At 43.8% G+C, this 20172-nt stretch overlaps 1 long non-coding RNA gene across 1 annotated transcript; it reads left to right on the forward strand.

Moving 5' to 3' along the window:
- Positions 1-8883: 8883 nt before the first annotated feature.
- Positions 8884-11735, forward strand: LOC132657017 (uncharacterized). The gene is made up of 3 exons (XR_009594860.1): positions 8884-9037; positions 9597-9710; positions 11004-11735. It is a non-coding gene; the product is annotated as an uncharacterized LOC132657017 (long non-coding RNA).
- The last annotated feature ends 8437 nt before the right edge of the window (positions 11736-20172 follow it).

Genomic DNA, 20172 nt, shown 5'->3' on the forward strand with positions numbered 1-20172 from the left:
ACAAGGCTCACATCACCCTGGCCACAACAGAGTTCTAGTGCCCAAAGGCACACATCCCCATAACCTCCAATAAAAGCTACAGCAAGCCCAAGACCATTTCTACTCTGTGGGACCCCCCCACAGAGTCATTCCTGGTGTGCCCTCCTTGTGGCTCTAAATTCTAGGTTCCACTCATTAAAATCTCGTTGGCCTTTCTGTTGTTCCCTGTTGTTCATTTGCGCAGAGAAGCTCCCACTCTTAGTCACCTCACCCGAGAATCAAAGCATAGGTCCAATTCTCAAACAAAAAAAGCGAACAACCTCTTTCCTTTACTTTCTATAACGTTATTGAGAGAATAATACATCAAACAGAAACCGAACAAAACAAAGCAACTCAGGGGCTGCGGAGACGGCTGTCTTGTAAGCATTGGGACCTGAGTTCAGATCCCCAGAACCCACATAAAAGCTAGGCATGGCAGTGCAGAGCCTGTCTCCCCAACACTGTGAGCATAGAGAGAGCAGGCTCCCTAGGACGCTGTGGCCAGCCAGTGTGGCTCAGCTGGTGGAGCCTCGGGGTCAGAGAGACACCCTGTCTCAAAAAGTAAAGAGGAAGGGCCAGTGGTACAGCTCAGCGGAACAGCGTTTGTGTTGGTTCAATTCCCTGTATTAAAAAAAAAAAAAAAAATGTGGAAAGTGACTGAGAAAGACACCCAATGTCCCAATGTCAACAAGAAAGTCCACAGCAGGGTTCTAGCAACACCCTGCTAATTTATGAAATATACAACCAATTCAAAGGGTAAGGAAAACAAGGCTTGGTGACTCCCCGGGCTCAGATCCTGTTTGTTGGGACCCAAGTTCAGTCTACGCCATCTGATTTGCAGTGATCAGCGTCCCCAGAGTTTTGAACAATCTTCGGTTGTTTGGGTTTTTTTGTTTGTTTGTTTGTTTTGTTTTTTTTCTGGACTTTCCAGATCGGGTCTAGCCATCCTCTTCCCCCTCCAGTGAGACAGGCAGAGACATCCTCGTCTTCCCAGCGAAGAACCAGAAGCACCAGGCAAAGGCAGCCATCTAAACCTTTCATTCAAAAAGAATCTAACTTTAACGCCAGAAGCCCTGAGCCCTCAACTCAATCGCCAGGGCTGCTCTGCCTGAAAAGGAGAAAGGGTAGTGGCATATGGCCCAGGTGATAAAGTCCTTGTCACTGGCAGGCATGAGGACCTGAGTTTGAGTGTTCAGCACCCATCTAGAAAGCTGGGAACCTCAACCCTGGGGAGAGGAAATAAACTCACACATAATTTACTTGTGTTTGACTCTTGTTTGCTTGAGACAGGGTCTCACTATGCAGGCCTGGCTGTTCTGGAACTCACTGTGTAGACCATGCTGACCTCAGACCCTCAAAGATCTGCCTGCCTCTGCCTCCGGGCCGTCAAGGGATATGTGACCATTTCTACTTTCCTTCACTGTTTTTGTTTGTTTGCTTGTTTGTTTTTGAGACAGGGTTTCTCTGTGTATCCTTAGCTGTCCTGGACTTGCTTTGTAGACCAGGCTGGCCTCGAATTCACAGTGATCCATCTGCCTCTGTCTCCCTGAGACCTGGGGTTAAAGACGTGAACCACCACATTCTGCTTAAATAAATTTTTATTTTATTTTTTTTAACATTTCAGTGCTTTTTATTTAGCACAATCATAGTCTTCTGCAACTGTCGCCAGACTTAATTCCAGGACATTTTAACACCCAAAAGAAAATGGGAGACATTGAGTGGCCTCATTCTCTCCATCTTTCACCAGTTACCTTTCTACCCAGGATTTGCCTGCTTCTAACATCTCTGAAGAACGGTAGTGAAGCACGTGGCTTTGCATGTGTGCTGTTAGCATGCGTTTCTCAGATCCCTCCATGTCGAACCATCTCGCAGCTCTTCGTTCTTTTCTAAGGCTAGATAATACCTAGAAAATGAGTCTACTGAGCTCCCCCCACCCCGCAGCTGCGAATGGGGCTGTGAATATTTGTATATCACCCTTTGTGGGAGCATCTGTTTTTCATTTCTTGGGTAAATACCTCGAAGTAGAGATACTGAGTCATTGTTGAGGCATAATGCTTCTGTGTTGCGTTTTTAAATTATGTCACGAATAATGTCCCATGTTATAAAATCGCAGTATAGGAAAATATCAGGATTTATTGACTAATTTTCTACTTTTACACATAAGATAGAATCTAGTTTTTATTATTGCAAGTACAACTTCCAAGCAAATCCTTACATGTAAATGTTAATATATATTTCATTATACCCTTGGGATCAGTTTCTAAGTTGACGTACCACAGTAAAGAAGACAGATTTTTTTTTCGTTTACTTTTTTAGTAATGTTTACTGTATCCTTCTATAATACAGACAGGCATGTTCCTAAATGAATGAATCCTACCAAGTGTGGTGATACACACCAGTAGCCCCAGCACTCAAGGAGGTTGAGGCCAGAACAGCTCAAGCCTCAGGCCAGCTCTGTAACGTGAATCTCAAAACAGAAAGGTAAAACAGAACATGAAGTGAACCCTGGCTACCTTCCCTTCCCACAGTCCCATTCCACTGATCGACACCTTTGGTCATTCCCTGGGTGTTCTTAAACTTGTTCTCCATGTTTATACAATGTGTATCTATAGTTGGTTTGGGTTTGCTAATACGTGTGTATGTGTGTGTGTGTGTGTGTGTGTGTGTGTGTGTGTGTGTGTGCATATATATGTAAATCTGCAATGAATATATATATAACAGGTTTTTTTATAGTTTCACAGTCTCATAGAGTAGTCAATAGTCATAACTGACTTTTGATTCTTAAAATGTGGCTGGTCTGAAATGAGATGTATTACTGAAATAAAGTAGATATCATGGGCTGGAGAGGTGGCTCAGTGGTTAAGAGCACTGGTTGCTCTTCCAGACGACCCAGCTTCGATTCCCGGCACCCACATGGCAGCTCACAACTGTATGTGACTCCAGTTCCAGGGGACCTGACACCCTCACACCAATGCACATAAAATAATAAAATAAAATAAGAAACAGACATGACACTGTGAAGACTAAGTGTTAAAAATGCCAACCACCTCATTAATTTTATTCTCATTGCATATTTTAAAAATTCTTTGACATTTTGAATAAAATGACAAAAACTAATTTCAAAGCCCTACGAGATCGCTCAGCTGGTAAAAATCACTTGTGGCACAAAGCCTGACAACCCAGGTTCCATCCTCAGATGCCACTGTGGAAGGAGAGAAGCAACTGCTGAACACCCACAATAACAACAATGACAACAACAATAAGTTTTAAAATGATTTATTGGAGGTGGCAAGATGGCTCAGCAGTTAAGAGCTCTGCTGCCTTCCAGAAGACCTGGATTCAGTCCCCAGCATCCACATAGTGACCCACGACCCTTCAAACCTCCGGTTCCAAAGACCCTACACCTTCTTCTGACCTCCATGGGAACCAGACACACATGGGATGCACATTCACACGTACAGGCAAGATGCCCATAAATGAAAATCAAATGAATAAGTCATTTTTAAAAGGTGTTTTAAATTAATTTTCCTCATCCTTTTTTAGTGCTCCCTGACTTTATTCTATTGAACAAAGCTATTTTAAGGCTTGGCTGCTTTTAATCTTACTATGTCGTATGGGCATTTTCTTATTATCATGCAAAGAGATCAATTTTGTTTTTCGTTTTAGAGTCAGGGTCTTTCTAGGTAGCCTGAGCTGACCTTGAACACCCAATCCTCCCATCCCAACTTCCCAAATGCTGCAATTACAGGGATGAACCACAACACCCAGAAAGCTCTCTTTTGACGGCTACGCAGTGCTTGTTTGTTCTCTTCTTGTTGGACATGGGGAACCTTGCAGATTCTCTATTGCCAATAACACAGACAGAACATCCTGTACACCAGATCCTGGGAACGCTTACGCTTCCTGTGATCCGTGGGATGGTCCTCTGGAAGCAGAACCACATTCCAGAGGCTGACAGCTTTCCCTGTGATAGACAGAGAGCACCAAGAAGAGACTTCAAGGCTCCTCCGAGGCTCGGGCCCAGCTCCCGTCCTGTGCACACAAACAGGCTGTCAGCTTGGCAGCTGTCCCCACACTGATCCATGGGCAGTCCTCCCTCAGGCAACAGAGTTAGCTCCCCTTGCTTATAGTTCTCCGTGCACTCTTGTTTGGGCCCTATGCTATTCCCTTTTCGTCTTTAGGAACTCAGATACGTATTTTATTTTCAGAAACTGAAGGGTTTCCAGGTTATCCTTCTCAATATTTTCAGAAATGGGTGTCTCTCTTCTTACTTTTTTTTTTTTTTTAAAGCAGAGCCTCACTGTGCTGCCCTGGCTAGTCTGGAACTTGCCATGTAGACCAGGCTACCCTTGAACTCATAGAGATCTGCCTGCTCCTGACTCCCAAGTGCTGGGACCAAAACTTGGCTCTTCTTACTCATTTTAAAATTTGCTTTACCTTGTACTAAAGGTCTGTATATTCCTAAATCTGTTTATGGTGTGTCCTATTCTAGAATATTCTATATTAGAGTGTTAGTTTTTAAACAGTTCTTTTTTGTTTTTGAACATCTCAAGTGCCACAGGCTGGCCTCCAGATCACCACCCTCTGTCTCTGTTTTCCAGATTCTGGGATGAGCCACCACACCCTGATTCTACAGTTCTTTAGATACATTGACGGCCTATTTTCAGAAAGGTTAATGACTTTCTTATCCAGGGGCTTGGAAAGCTTTGGGAGTTGTTTTCTAAAACATTTCTCAAAATGATTGACAGGCGTGATAATATTAAGGCTGTTGGTTTTGCTCCAGTCATTTAATCAAAGACAGCCGCTGCCCCCATGTTCTCGCCCTCCTGTGTTTTAGGAAGCATCTGTGCCTGCCCATCGCCTGTCTCTGTAGAAATGACTCCCTTTTTTCTTGGATGAGCCCTTGGCTTAGGATATGGTTTGCAAAGCACAGAACAGCTGCTGTCAGGCCGGGCTGGCTTGGTTTCAGGTTTACAGATCAAAGAGCAGCAGGCAGCACAGGGTTTGGAAAATGGTCTTGCAAATACTGGCGCTGACGCAGAAACTGCAGGGCAGAGGGGCCATTCGGAGCTGGCCAGGGCAGCTGCATCATCAGGTCAATGCCACGGACACACCTTCAGCTGTGCTTGGGGAGCCAACATCAGCACTGAGGTCAGGAGGGAAACAGGCAGAGCAAACAGCTCTGGTACTACCTGCCTCTGTTAGCTAATGTTTTCCCTCAATAGAAAGCAGACCAGAGCCAGTCCTGAAGATACCTGATAAAACAGGATCAGATGAATGGGGAGGAGGTCCCCCCTATCAGTGGACTTGGAAAGGGGCACGGTGGAGATGAGGGAGGGAGGGAGGGACTGGGAGGGAATGAGGGATCGGGACACGGCTGGGATACAGAGTTAATAAAATGTAACTGATAAAAAAAATAAAAAATAAAAAATAAAAAAGAAAGCAGACCAGGTGGGGAGGGGTGTGTGAGCGAGAGGACCCAGAGCTATATAGGAGGTTTCTGTGACACCGAATAAACTGGACCTTGAGTCAAGGCCCAGAAAGCTTTGACACTCACAAGAGATTACATCAAACAGACACAATGAAGACTTACCATTGGAAAAAAACAAAACTACGGCCTGGGGTGTCTCAAAACTAAACAAATAATTAATTAGTTAATAAAAATCAACATTAAATAAAAACCAAATGACTTCCAGTGGACTTTTCTAAGTGTAAGCCATTGTTTTTGCCATGGGTCAATGATTTAGTTTGAGTTTTGTTGTTGTTTATTTTTGCAGTAGTTTCTGTTTTTCTTTGTTTTGTCTTTGAGATCCTCAAACTCACATTGTAGCCTCTGATGACCTTGATCATTCTGCCTGTAACCCCCAAGGTCTGGGTTTACAAGTGTAACTACGCCACCATGCCTGGCTTACAAAAACTGTTGTTGTTTTTGTTTTTTTGAGACAGGGTTTCTCTGTGCAGCCTTGGCTGTCCTGGACTAACTTGGTAGACCAGGCTGGTCTCTAACTCACATCGATCAGCCTGCCTTCGCCTCTCTGAGTGCTGGAATTATGGGCATGCGCCACCATGCCCGGCTACAAAAACACTTTTTAAATAATTCTACCACCTGGCATATTTCGGGAAGATGGCTCAGCGGTTAAGAGCATTTGTTTGATGTACCCACAGAGGACAGAGATTTGGTTTCCAGCACCAATGTCATTGGCTCACAGCCAACTGTAACTTCCATTCTGACACCATCCAAGGGCACCGGGCATGTGCGTGGTACACTCGCATACAGGCAGGCAAAACTCTCACACAGATAAAATAAAATAAATAAACCTTTAAACCTTCTTTAAATAAGAATTCTACCAGCTGGAGACGACGACCATCAATCCCTTCTGCCCATAATTAACATTTTGAAATGTATCGGGCTACTGTTCTAGGCATACATTCCATACCCTTACTCTCTCCGTTTGGTGTTCTTACGACTCTCTTTTATGACATTGTATGAGACATTTTTCTAAGGCTACGAACTTTTTTAATGGTCACCCGTGACCTCCAGGCCTTCGTTTTCTAAATCTGTTCCCACACCTTTCCTTCCTCTGCTGGTGTAGATTGGACAGCTGTCCCAAAAAGAGCACTGGTGGCTGAACAGGAGCCGAGTCAGCTCCCGTCAGTCCCCAAAAGTACAGCTTTCCTTCTCCTCAATCAAAGCGAAGTCCCAGAACTCATCAGTCTGAGATGGACTTCAAGCCTCCAAATCTGGCTCCAGATCTCACCACTGAAGTCTACTCCTCATGAGGAGGCTAAGTGGCCCAAGATACAGGTTTCTTCTCCCCTTGGAAGGCAGAATAGTAGAGCCCAGAGCAAGAGATAACCAGGGAAATCCTAAAGGAAATAATGAGCTGGGCTGGAGAGATGGCTCAGGGCACCAGCGGATCTCCCTAAAGACCAGGGTTCAATTCACAGCAACCACATCGTGGTTCACAACCATCTGCAACTCTGGCCCCAGGAGATCTGATGCCCTCCACTGGCCCCCTTGAGTGACGCACGCACGTAGTACCCAGCCATCGGTGCAAGCAAAGCACCCACACACATACAAAAATATATATATATTAAAGAAAAAAACTAACTAACTCTGAAGATCATGCAGAAAACATCCACCACCTTTCCCATCTCCTCACTAACTACGTGGTTATCTTTCTAGCTAGAATCATCATTAGCATCACTTGGTTTTTGGCTGCGTAGGAGCATATCTATTTTTCAGCTTCCTCAGTGGACTATAATCTTAGGTCTTTGTTCTCCCTCCCACGTGTCCTGCATTTCTTACATGGTGCTTTGTATAAGCCACAGTCAGGATAGGTACACCATTATGGCAATAATTAGCACATGAAAAAGAGGGAAAGTCATGATGGGATAAATGGTCAGCGCTGAACCGGTGTTTTGTTCATGGTTTGAAGGGATGGTGGGCTTCAGAAGGGCCACGCAGCCTTTAAAGTTTGTGGCTATTCTCTCTACTTCAGAGTTCTAAAGTTTAAAACAAAATAAAATCTTCATCTGTTTGCAGGCTGGGGTGCCTTCTGGGTACCTCGCTCAGGGAGTTTAGCAAATAACACCACCTTATTTGTTTGGTGTTTTGCATAACCAGGGCAGCCATGCCTCTTACTTCAGCCATTTGTCTCCAGGCTGGACTCGGTGTCCTTTTATCCTTTTATTTGTGGCTCTCTCTGCAATCCAGTCCTCACTCATCCTGAGCATTTTTCAGGAAATAAATTCACCATGACTGGGTTGACCAAGGAGAGTCGGGGGGTGGGGGTAGGGGGTGTAATTGTGAGGGTTCTGAATACAGGCCAGTTCATCTACGAGATTCCTCTAGGTACCCTGAGCTTCCATGTAAGAAATCCAGCACGCACTCTGGCCAGGAGTGCAGATCAAATCCTTGTTCAGCCGTTACCAGGGAAGCTTCCTCCTGCAGCAGACGGGAACGCGTGCAGACACCCACAGCCAGACAATACGCAAAGACTGAGAGACCTTGGCAAACTCAGCCCTGAAAAGAGGGTGTCTCTATCAAATCCGTCCCCTCAGGGCTCTGAGGAGAAGTGATAGAGTGTAAGAGCGAGAGGAGACGAGGACACCAAGAAAACAAATCAACAGGCCGTCTAAGTCAACAGCCTCGATGCACAGGGTAACTCACGGAGACTGAGGCAGCAGGCACAGGGCCTGCACGCACGTGTCTGCACCAGCTGATGTCCCGGAGCTGAAAGGGGAAGTGGCCACTCATGCGCCCCCATCACTGGAGGTTCCTTGTCCCATAGTGTAGTGCCAGGGCTATTTTTTTTTCAAGTCTATCTTATTCTTTTGTTTTATTTATTTTTTTTCTCTCCTTTTACCCTGCAGGTCCTTTACACATGTATTATGGCTTCCAGTTTACTGTTTTTGTAGGATTCCTAAGTGTGAACTACTAGGCCTCTGTGCTTGTGTTTGTCTCTTGTGCCTTTTCTTGTGTCCTTTTCCTTCTGTTTATTTCATCCTATTCCAGTGTATTAGATTTCGTTTTCTCATATTATATTATATTATTTATTATTGTCCCTTAGAAGCCTGTTTGTTTTCTAATGAGAGACAGAAAGGGGGGTGGATCTGGATGGAAGGGGGGGTGGGAAGAACCTGGGAAGAGTAGAGGGACGGCAAACCATAATCAGGATACGTTTTGTGAAAATAAAAAATAAAAAAAAAAGCTATTTTCAATAAAAGGGAAAAAAGATCCAATAAGATGAAAAATATAAAAGTAAAATAAAAATAAAAGAAACCCAGTGTGTTTTTTGCCAAAGAAGGGAACACATAATTGTTGGGGTGCTGAACAGGTAAAGAAGCCATCTTGGTTGGCCAAACCATCTGAGCCTGTTGTTGACACTGGACCAAGATGGCTGTGACAGCATGAGAACCCTCAAGTGAGGTCCATGTAATTATTCCCAGTCACCACTCAGATGCAGAAGAGGTCGCAGACAAATTCTGCCAGAACACACTCTCGGCTCCAAGATCGGTAAGTCCTGAAGCACACGCTTAGCCAAGAAGCATGGAATGTTCCAGAGCTTCGCTGCTGCCCTCCCCCAGTGAAGCGTCAGGGACACTCTTTCCCTACCCTGCCTGGTAACAAATGCCAGAGGTTATGCAAGTCAATAATCTTTACCCAGACTCCCTGCTGGAACCTTCAGAGGGGAGAGAACCATTGACGGGGCCAAACCACAGTGGGTTACCCAAGTAACTTGATGTCTGGGACATCAAGTTCCCTCCCACAGGACTATGAGCAAAGCAAAGCCAGAGGGAAGGCTCTGGGATCCCGTTATCCAAAGGATATTGGTTTTATCGGAGGAAAGTGGATTCCTAGTGCCTACTCATTGTCTACAGATGAAGGCGGGAGGATGAGACTGTATCTAATCAAGATTATGCCTAGCATAAAGACTAGCAACACATTTGTTGTCTTGGTTTGTTGTTTTGTTTTGTTTTTTTGTACAAAAAAAATGCTGTTTGGTGTGAAATGAATGCCAATTGTAAGGATTTTGAGGTTTTTTGTTGTGTTGTTGTTGTTTGTTTTGTTTTAGACAATGTCTGGCTGAGCTTTAAACTTCTAATTCTCCTGCCTCTACCACCTGGGTGCTGCCAGATCCAGTTTTATGCAGTACTGGGGGTCAAACTCAGGGCGTAATACATTCAAGGTAAGCATTCTACCAACCAAGTGACGCACGCTCCCAGCCCTGAGAAGTTTTTTAACTGAAGCAAGGTCTTGCAATGAACCTAGGCTAGCCTTGAACTTGCAATCCTCCAGCCTCAACCTCCTAAATGCTGGGATTAGAAATGTGGCACACCACACCTGGCTTCCGAGTTTTGACATCTGGGAGAATGGTTGTTTTAGAATCAGTAAAGTATGGTATTCATTTTACATATTCTACTTAGTCTCTCTTTACCCCTGTGAGAATGTTAATTCCATGAGAGCGAATACTTATCATTGTTTCGTGATGGAGCCTGGGTGTCTAGCTTAGAGCAGATGCTCAAAAACATAGCTGAATAAGTAAGTGATGATGACATAGCATAGTAAATCTTTGTGCAGCGCCTGTGTGCGACACTGTTCAAAGAGTTTGTGTTAACTCTTTAAATGATGTTGAGTATTTTATGAGAATGGGAATTTATTATAAATTGAAAGTAATGTTTTTCTATACTATCCAGAAGATAAAATGAAGCAACTGAAAAGAAAAAAAAGGGGGCAGGAAGAAGCACTGTCTTGTAACAATAAACTAAAAATTTAGAAATAATAATAATCAACAAATACTGATCAAGCATCTCTATGCCCTTCGAATAAGTATGTTACTTCATTTCTTCCCACCATGTGTTGGATACTATTATAAGCATATTTGAAAAATGTGGAAACCCAAGCATTGGAGGGTTAAATAACTTGCCAAAGGTCACACGGATACCGAGGAACAGACCCAAGGCCAAGGTGGTCTCCTTTTAGAGCTGTGTTGGAAGCAGTGGGGCTGTTCTGCCTCATAGGCATTAAATCACGAGGCCCTGTGTTTAAATAATTGTTACTTAAATCAATAGAGCAATGAGAATCATTAACTTTTATAACTGGAAATCCTCCGAGCCCCATATGATTAGGCTATTCAGCTGTCTGCCTGATAAATAAGAAGCAAAAGGAAACTAGAATCAGGAAAACACCAATCTCAACTACATGAAGACTTTCCTCCCACTCCAGTCATAATGGCATCATCAAGAAAGCCATAAGTGGGCTGGGAATGTTGGCTGAATAGTAAAAGTGCTAGCATACTTGAGGCAGAGAAAGAGAGACAGGCAGACAGGCAGACAGACAGGCACAGAGAAAGAGAAAGAGACAGAGAATATAAATATACAAGGGGAAATGAACCTTCATAGATTGCTGATAGGAACGTAAATTAATATAACCTCATGGAAATTAGTATAGATTCTAAAAATAGAATCACTCTGTGACCTAGATGTACCACTCATGGATGTGTCCAGGAAGGAACATACCAAAGAGCATACCGAAGAGATGCCTGCACATCTGTGTTTGCTGTACTCACAATAGCCAGACCATGCAATCAGCCTCAGTGTCCATCCACAGAGAAGTGAATAAAGAAAATGTGGTCCATATCTACAGTGGAGTCCTACTGAGCCACAGATCATGGAATGATGCTATTTTCAGGAAAATGGACGGAACATTGTACTAAGTAAAATACAACAGACTGAGGAAGACAAGAACCTCATACTTTCACTCGTGCAAAATCTAGATTTTAAAAAAAAGGAGAAAGGCGTGAAAGAAGGGTAGCTATCTGGGAAGAGGAAGGAGAAACATGGGACCACAGTGGAGAAAGAACAGCATCAAAGTCCATTGCATAGGGCTGGGGGCAGAGTACACACAAGGCCCTCGATTCAACAGCCAGTACCATAAACATACATTCATATTGTAAATATGACAATTTCACGATAAAAACCTGTTATCCTGCAAAATTCATACACGCTAATTTTTTGAGAAAAGCAAATCTCAGCTCTGGGAAAACTAAGACAAAATACAAGTTTGAGACCAGAATAGGGCTGTATAGCAAGACTGTATCAAAAAAAAAAAAAAAAAGTAAGTCAGGAATGGTGGCATACTTCTTTAATCTCTCCACTCAAGAGGTACAGTCGGATGATCCTCGTGAGTTTGAGATCAACCTGTTATACAAAGTCCCAGGCCAGCCAAGGCTGCATAGACATACCCTGTCTCAAATAAAAAATAAATAAAAACGAAATGGAAGGCGGGCCCTCCCTTCCACAGTTGGCTCCGCTCTGTGGAAGGCTGGGAACGGATGTGCACGGCAGGTGCTCCACATGCGCAGGAGAGGCTGGTGGATCAATAGTCACCTGGTACAGAGGTCTGTAGGGAGTTCAGGATGGGCCCGGAAAGACCAGAAGTAGCTTCATCTACCCCTGAGCTGGAACGCGAAGGAGGAATCTCCGTTTGCCAAGTGGACTGGCAGGGGAGAAATGCTGCCCAGGAGACCTCCTGCCCTCCAGACCCAAACTGGCTCCATGCACTCCCCTAGATATCCAAAAGAGTTTTCAGTCCCTTGGAACAAAAGATCAGCTCTACCTCCCTACCTCTGCCAGAGCAAATATTGGGAAATGACCGTGTGGGTGACTTCACTATTGCACTTGATTGCATGTCTCATAGCGATGGATCCACTCCCCTCACCTGCCCCACCTCGCCCACTGCAAATGGGCATCAGGGGGCTGAGGCAAGCCCTAAGCCCTGGGGAATGAAAGGGGAAATAATTAGGGGCTCCCTGGGACACAGTTCCCTGGGCAGAGCACACACAGACAATGGCAGAATGCTGCCTGATGTCAGAGCATTTGCCAGGAACTCCAAGGAACGGGTATACCAGTTATCCTGGGGTTGACCCATCTCTCCTCTAAAAAACGCTAAAGTAATGATTCTAGGAACACATACACAAACACAGATCAGTGCTTTCTCAAGAAATTGTATTTGTGATCCATCTACCAAAATAACCCATACATTTTATTTTTAGAAGTTACTGATTTTTTTGCTGCTGTGTTTATTCAACTGCCAATACGCGTCAGTGAGTCCCAACATGAAAATTATTAACTGTGATGCTTAGGGGTCTTGTAAATATTTGATCGTTGTTCCTAACTTGTGGTTTTACCAAAGTGCGTACTAAGAGTGGAAGTCTGTTTCATTTCATGTTTGTGCATTTCTGAGGTCAAGGATCATATTTATTTAACTTGTTTTATATGATGTTAGAGAGTGTCATGTACAAGAAAATTCTGTTGACTCAAGAGGTAGATGTTTCTCTCCTAGAAAGGATTAAAATGCAAACGTATCACCCATCATTTTTTAAATCAAAAAACAAATACATAATAATGTTGCAATGTTGACTTACAAGTGTCAAATAAGCCAACCAAAATATACAGCCTTATTAAGAATGGTATTTTGGACAAGCTCACATATTTTCCCTTCTGGAAAGGCAACTCTCCCCTAGAGAAAGGATTTGAACCTGATATGGAAGTCCCTAAAGAAATTTAAGAAATTTCCAGCACAGGGCTGGAGAGATAGATCAGTCAGTAAAACATTTGACTTGCAAGCATAAGGACCTGAGTTCAACCCCAGAGCACAGAGTTAAAAAGACAAAAACAAAAAACACTGGACATGGTGGTGTGGGAGGCAGAGAGGGTGATGCCAGCACTGGAAAGGCAGAGACAGGATGGTATCTGGATTCACTGGCCAGTCAGCCGGCCTCCTGTGCTGCTTCTGGGCCAAAACAGATGATATCAATAACAACAAGAGTAGATGGCCCAAATAGTGACATCTGGAGTTCTCCTCTGGCCTCCAGGGGCACACACCTGCACATGTACCTGCACATGTATGAACATGCAGGGCACACACCTACACATGTACCTGTACATGTATGAACATGCACATACAAAGAGAAAAGTTTCCAACAGGGCTGTGGCACTTTTTAGCCTGCAATTGTCCTTTCTCGCGACTTTGCCTCATCTTTGGTACAACTGTTTTCATCTTTTCATAATTGAGAAATAAGCATACATTGCATTAGGTCAATTTAATTTTTTTTATATACCTTCTTTCTTTAGCCTCCTGTGTAAAACATGGGGGACTCAAGATATAAAGTGAAAAGAAGAAATAGAAATGACATCTGATACTAACAACCACAATTTAAAATATTTTAAGTATATTAAACCACGTATATTTTTACAACTACCCTATAAAGTCAGTCCTACCACTGTGCTCATTTTTACTGAAGAAAAAAAATTTTCATAGAAGGAAAATTAGGTCCAGAATAATTAATTATTCTCAGATGCCCAAATCAGATACACACACACAAAAAAAAAAATACAAACCCAAATTACATATTAAAAAAGGAATAAGCAGCCAAAATTCTAAATCACACAAAACTCACTCTAAGTTATTTGGCTGATGTATTTTCATATGCCCTGCATTTTTGGTAAAGAAGAAGAGAAGAAGAAGAAGAAAACAAAGAAGAGGAAGAAGAAGAAGAAGAAGAAGAAGAAGAAGAAGAAGAAGAAGAAGAAGAAGAAGAAGAAGAAGGAACTCCCGAACCCCCTGGGGCCTCTGATGAGAACTGAGCTCCTTCTCCAGCCTCTTCTAATCTTCCAGTTCTTACAACTGCTTTCTTCATACCTGATGGCTCAAGAGGAGCTTACAGGAACATTGCAGAAGAAGAAGCAGGAAGACTGTAAGAGCCCAGGGGTGGAGGAAGACTTGTGAAAATGTGTCTTCAGGACATGACAGGGCTGTTGCACTCATGAACTCACAGCATCTGTCATTGTCTGCACAATACCTACACAAGATCAAGCTGGGCAACATTCCAGCATGGATGAGGAAGGGTTCACAGGGCCCCACCACTAGCTGAGAGCAATTGGCCATTGATGCTACTGGAGAAAAGACAGTTTTCTTCGGGGCTGTGGCCTGTCCAGCATTGCCTGTGCACCAGTGAATGGCCCTATAGTCATGCATAAATAGGCAACACTAACTGGACTCAGCAGCTTATAAATAAAAAATAAATAAACAAGAGCATATAGCATTTGAGGGGAGGAGTACTGGAGGAGTACAAGGAGTTTTAACGGGAAGTTTTATAGGAAAGTAAATATCAAAATACATCGTATAACATGAAATTCACAAAGAGTAGTCAAATAAATTTTTAAAATGTAAAGTTGCTCTCCCTAACATATCCCTATTTTTTAAGCCCTCTAGCATTAGCTAATGTAACAGTCTCCACTGTGAAGAAGCAATGAAGTTGGTTCTTACTTCTAAGTCACACGTAGTCAGGAGAAAGTGTTCATGACAGTAGTAGCCTGGGAGAGATTTTTCCAAGCCATGATTCAGTGGCTCAGCCCCTCTAGAGTGATGTTTATTTGTTATTTTGGAGTAGCTCTGACCAAGGTACCTAGAGAACTTCAAGGGGAAGAGTTTATTTTGCTCGTGGTTTCAGAAGGTTCAGTCCAAGGTTGCTTGGCCCCATGCATTTGGGCAGAATGTTATGAAAGCAAGAGTGTTGTGGCAAAGGTTCTTTACCTCATGATGAGGGAAATAAAGAGGGAGAAGGTAATTGGGAACCCTTACATACCTCCTTCCTGCAGCCTCCTGAATTTTCCAGAGCCTCTCACAGAAGTACCATGGCCTGGAGATCCTGTACCCACTTCTTAACCACGTGGCAGACATTTCATAGTCAGCTCATGATGCTGCGGTCCCTCCATTTCTCAATAAGTGGTCTCAGTGATGTCCCGGTCTGGAGGAAGTGGAGACCAAGAAGACAGAGAGGAAATAGAAAGAAGGCAAAACCATTTGCTTTTATGAGACAGTGCCGTATTATGGTTTTCAGGGTGGCCTTGAACTCCTGTGTTCCCACGTAGGTGGGACTGGCTACAAGGGCATACCCCTGCACCCAACTAACAGTTTCCTTTCCTTCTGAAGTATTTGCTTTGATGTTTCTTGTAAGACAAAATTGCTAGCAAAAAACAAACAAACAAACAAACAAAAAAAAAAACCCAAAAAACCTTAATCATTAGGTACGTTAATACCTGCCTGTAATTACAGAGGCAGAAGTATCATGAGTTCAAAGCCAGACTGGGCTATGTAGCCAGATCTTTCCAAAATGGATGAGGATGGGTGGGGAGGCTTTATCTAAAAAGTATTTTCATCTTTGAAAACTAGTTTTGCTAGGTAGAATTTATGCTCCTGCTTGGCTTTTTTTTTTTTTTTTTTTTTTTTAGTATTCCCAATATGGCACCCAGTTTCTTGTGACTTTCATTGTTCCAAGTGAGAAGGCTGCTGTTGGTTTTATTGCTGTTCCTTTCACTTTATACGCCATTTTCCTTTAGAACTTTCAAGATTTCTCTCATTAGTTTTGGTCTTCAACAGCTTGACCACGATGTGTCTAGGTCTTATTTAACATTTGATTGTGTAGATTAATGTTGCCCATCAGATTTGAGATTGCTTCAAACCTCTTTTGTCAAAAATTTCCTCTCTCTTTCTCCCCTCTATGACTCTTTTGGATGTGCCAAAATTTCTTATTGATCCAAGGACAAATAGCTAGCTGCCTCTGAGCATGGCTTCTAAGACCACCAATTGCACACAGGCTCACCAAGGCTCACTATCTGTCTCATTTCCCAACATCCCTGTCAAATTCTGACTAATTCTGTTGATCTGTTTCCCACTCTGGCCCTCAGGACAACTAACATGGGCCTCTTCACATTTGTTTCTAAGATCACGACTAATCTTTCTCACATTCCTATGCTCTGTTCTAAACTACATGCCCCTCTAGCAGGGAAGGCAATGATTTTCTAGTGTGCCCACTCTGATGAAATTGTCAAGCAAGGATGAAGAGATGAGAAGAGCCCCAGTAAGGCCACCACGACCTCTCCCTGAACACTCCTGAGGTTTTAGTAGTTTTCTTTCCCAGGAGTACCACAACAAAGCATCCAAAACTCAGCAGCTTAAACAATATAAAAACATCATCCCTGGCCCATGTGAGGTGTGCAAAGTCAAAGTGTCAGCCTTGGTTCCTTCTGGAGAAAGAGAAAAGGCCTAATCTGTACCTCTCTCCAGCTTCTGCCACTGGCATCTTTGATGATCTTCGGTATGGACCTGCATCATCTTGACCTCTGCCTTCATCTTATCATGGAGTTCTTACTGGGTCCAGAGTTCCTCTTTTTTGTAAGGACTGTCGGTCCTTATAATGCAGATTAGATTTATGACTGCATGTTCTTCAGTAATATCTCTTCTCAACTAGCTACAACCTATTTCCAAATAAAGTCACACTCTGAGGTGCAGGTTGCTGAGGCTCCAGCATGGAAGTTTGAGAAGATACAATTTAGCTCATACTCAGTAGCAAACAGCAGTGTTAATTTGATGAAATAGGAAAAAACCAGAGAATCCCTCCAGTTCTAGGGTCTGTTAACCTTGAACATACTGGCTCAGTTTCCTTATTCATAAAACTGGGAGATGTCTGAAAATACCATCTCACCTAATATGACCTTAAAATACCACTGCTTAGAAAGATGTAAGGCACAGTTTTCAAGTCTTAGCCTCAAAAGGTATCTCTAGATTCTTGTCTTTAAAAAGAAACATCTCAGGCTGACAAGGTGGCTCAGCAGGTACAGGAACTGACCACCAACTCTGACAGCCTGGGTTCAACCCTTGAGAATCACGTAATGGAAAGAAAGAACTGACCACCACAAGTGGTCCTCCGACCTCCACAGTTGTGTCACAGTGTGCGCAGTCACGAGAGTTAGGTGGATAGATGGATGGATGGACTGATAGATGATAGAAGACAGTCAGATAGATAGATAGATAGAGAGAGAGAGAATAGATAGATGATAGAGAGAAATGATTGATAGATAGATAGATAGATATAGAGATAATAGATAAAGATAATAGATGATAGACATGATAGATAGATACAGACGGATAGATAGCTATAATAGAGAGATGATAAACAGATGATAGCTAGACAGACAGATAGATGATAGATAGACAGAGATAGCTAGATAGATGATAGATAGACAGATAGATATAATAGATAAAGATAATAGATGATAGATAATAGATAGATATAGATGATAGACGATAAAAAGCAAGCTAGGTAGATGATATGTAGATAGATGATAGAGATAATAGATAGATGATAGATAGATAGATAGATAGATAGATAGATAGATAGATAGATAGATAAACTTCTTTTAAAGGAAAGGCATCTTGCTGGCGGGGTGTTGTTTTAATATGTACCCCAATGACTCACATGCTAGAAATCTGGTCTCCTATGTGGTGGTGCTGAGGGGGTGGAGCCATTAAGAGGTGAGGCCTAGTGCGAGGCTATAAGGTCACCACTCTCAGAGAATTGTGAGTTCTCACAGGAGCATATGAGGCCTTGCTCCTTCCATGGGTGCTCATTTCCACTTCCGCTTCTTTGCCATGTGTTCCTGTTGCTGGAGAGGGAAAGGCTCAACAGAGCTGGCTCCAGGTTTGCTGGACTTTTGAGCCACCGGAATTGTGAGCCAAATAAGTTTTGGGTTTTATGTTTTGTTTTGAAATATTGCCTGGTTTAAGGCTTTGGTGCAGCCAACTAAGACAGGCCTTTGCTAGGACTGAAGTCTAAGGAGTTTCCGCACAGAAGAAGCAGGGTCCCCAGGTCTGATTTGCCAGATGGTCCGTCCTCACACCTGTGCCATGGTGACCCTGGCTTGGGCCTGGGAGTTTCGAAACGCTCTGCATTTGCAGTTGCCTTCTCCGTGAGTGGGAGGAACTGCCAAGCATAGATTTACTTTTAAAAATTAATTTGGTTTTGCAAAGTTCGCCACATCCTAAGATAACATTGCCCTCTCTGAGGCTGAGGTAAGGGAGGGCCGATGGCCACTGGGCACAGAAAGAGCTGGAGATGAGAACCCGTGAAAAACACCCCAAGGGCTCTTTTCAGGAAATTATAAACCTTTTTTTTTCCACCTTGCATCAGCTGGAAGCCATTTCATCATAGCAAGTCACAGATACAGAGAATTTAGAAAATTAATATTTAGAGTAAGGAGTGGCAGATTGATTGAATGGTCTTTTATGGGTGGTTTCAATTTCTCCTCCAGCTTTCTCTGTTTTCAGAGATGTCTACTGTAAGGTTGCTGGTAAGCCAAAACGATGATAAAACATTGGTCTGTGTGTGTGGCTGAGTGTGTCTGGCTGACATGCCTGTGTGTGTCTACAGAGTGCCGGGCCGGAGGCTGATGCTGGATGTCTCGCTCCGTCTCTCCCTACCTCGTTTCGAGACGGGGTCTCTCACCGAAGCTGGAGTCACCAATCTTGTGAACCGTAAAAACCCCAGGGATTTTCTTATCTCTCCTCCCCAGTGCTCCTTCTAGAGAGCCTGTGGCACCATGCCAGGCTTTTTAAATGTGGGTTTGGGGGATCAAACTTGGGTCCTCCTGCTTGCAAGGCAGCAGTTTACCCACTCAGCTATTTCCCCAGCCCATAATATTAGTCTCTAGACAAACAAGAGCTGGCGAGATCACCGAAAGGTTAAAGCCCCTTGTTGCTGCGCCTGACGACCTGAGTTCAACCCCCGGGACCCACATGAAGGAAGAAGAGTACAGTGGCCTGGAAGTTGACCTCTGAACTCCACGGCTGCACTGTGGCCCACACGCATATACATACACACACACTAAATACGTATAATTTAAAAACTAAAATAAATAAAAGACAAGTACGTAAGCTGCTCAGTACGTATTTATTAAGCCTTTACTGGTGCTGAGCCCGCATAGAAATGGACACAGTGGGCAGTCCCGTGGCGCTTCTGCGGGAGCCGGTGACGTTATTAGATGGGGGGAGGGGGGTTGTACCTCTGTGTCAAAGTTTAAGCAGTTTGTTTTGTATTTTCAAGACGGGGTTTCTCTGGGTAGCCCTGGCTGTCCTGGACTCGCTCTGTGGACCAGGCTGTCCTGGAACTCACAGCCATCCGCCGGCCTCTGCCCCCTGAGTCACTGGGAATACAGGTGTGGATCACTGTGTCCCGCTGAGCAGGTTTTAATTGTTTGTTTATTTACTGTGTGTGTGCGCGCTCGTAGAGGTCAGAGGACAACTTAGAGAAGCCGGTTCTCGCGTCCCACCGCGTGGGACCCGGGAATTAAACTCAGATCCTCAGGCTTTACCTGCTGAGTGGCTTTACCTGCTGAGCCATCTCACGGGCCCTGAATTCCCTTATCCTGGATGTGTGTTATCTTAATTCGCACTGACAGTTCGTGGTCACCTTTTGCTCACCTTTCCTAAAAGCGTCTGCGACCGAATTCAGTCTCCTTGCTTGTTTATCGCCTTGGTTCAGAGGAGGAAAGGGAATCGCGGAGGGTCTATACCTCACTCAGACCTGCCCGGCATCTAGTGGTAGGAGCTGGAATTGCAAATTTTCCCTCTACCGCTCCTAGCCTGTTTCAAGCGATTGCACTATTCCCTGAGCCTGTGGCGGGGTATCTGAGGATGCGGGGCTCTGACCCAGGGTCAGGTTTTTCTTCAACATTTCACTCCGCCGCTTACTCACCGCTCCTTCCTCAACGGCTCCCAAGCCCACATTCTCCATCCCCAGGGCCAGAGTT

The sequence above is a fragment of the Meriones unguiculatus genome, chromosome 10 (assembly GCF_030254825.1).
Source record: "Meriones unguiculatus strain TT.TT164.6M chromosome 10, Bangor_MerUng_6.1, whole genome shotgun sequence".
Taxonomy (NCBI): domain Eukaryota; kingdom Metazoa; phylum Chordata; class Mammalia; order Rodentia; family Muridae; genus Meriones; species Meriones unguiculatus.